General features: G+C 59.4%; 1 pseudogene; it reads right to left on the bottom strand.

The window, feature by feature from the left end:
- Positions 1 to 373: 373 nt before the first annotated feature.
- Positions 374 to 781, bottom strand: LOC133758748 (histone H3.1-like; annotated as a pseudogene).
- Between the last annotated feature and the right edge of the window lie 327 nt (positions 782 to 1,108).

Raw genomic sequence — 1,108 nt, 5'->3', positions numbered from 1 at the left:
AAGGACCTTGTGGCCGGTGCTGTGGTGCAGCAGGTTAACACCCTGGCCTGAAGCGCAGGCACCCCATATGGGAGCTGGTTCTAATCCCGGCTGCTGCACTTCCAATCCAGCTCTCTGCTATGGCCTGGGAAAGCAGTGGAAGATGGCCCAAGTTCTTGGGCCCCTGCACCCAGGTGAGAGACCTGGAAGAAACTCCTGGCTCCTGGCTTCAGATCGGCACAGCTCCAGCCGTTGTGGCCAATTAGGGAGTGAACCAGTGGGTGGAAGACCTCTCTCTCTCTCTCTCTCTCTCTCTCTCTGCCTCTCCTCTCTGTGTAATTCTGACTTGCAAATAATAACTTGCAAATAAATAAATTTTTATTTTATTTTATTTTTAAACCCGCTCCCCACGGATGCCGTGCGCGAGCTGAATGTCCTTGGGCATGATGGTGACGCACTTGGCGTGGATGGCGCAGAGGTTGGTGTCCTCGAAGAGCCCGACGAGGTAGGCCTCGCACGCCTCCTGCAGCGCCATGACGGCCGAGCTCTGGAAGCGCAGGTCCGTCTTGAAGTCCTGCGCGATCTCGCACCAGGCGCTGGAACGGCAGCTTGCGGATCAGCAGCTCGGTGGACTTCTGGTAGCGCCGGATCTCGCGCAGCGCCACCGTGCCGGGCCGGTAGCGGTGCGGCTTCTTCATGCCGCCCGTGGCTGGTGCGCTCTTGCGGCCGCCTTGGTGGCCAGCTGCTTGCGCGGCGCCTTGCCGCCCGTCGACTTGCGCGCTGTCTGCTTGGTGCGGGCCATTGTACAAAGACAGAACAGGACGGAATCAATAAAATTTTTTTAAAAGAGCAAGGGCCTTGGTGGAGAGCCCAGGGTTCATCTGCGGTCACAAAGGGCCCCTGGGAACAAGGGAGCCTGAACTAAACCAGCCCCATCTGGAGCCACGGCCCCCTTTCTAATCGCCTGACTCCTGCCGAGACTGCAATTTGCCAGAGTGGCTGCCGCCCTCAGCTCGGGCAGCAGAGAGGGCGAATCCCCCCCCCCCCCCCCCCCCGGGGCCAGAGAGCCACAGCCAGAGCCCCGGATGGTCTTTTGTCTGCCAGTCAATGAAAAAGCAGAAATACAGAC

Source organism: Lepus europaeus, chromosome 4 (assembly GCF_033115175.1).
Source record: "Lepus europaeus isolate LE1 chromosome 4, mLepTim1.pri, whole genome shotgun sequence".
Taxonomy (NCBI): Eukaryota; Metazoa; Chordata; class Mammalia; order Lagomorpha; family Leporidae; genus Lepus; species Lepus europaeus.
Note: the sequence above shows the minus strand (reverse complement) of the source record. Positions and strands in the feature narration are given on the sequence as shown.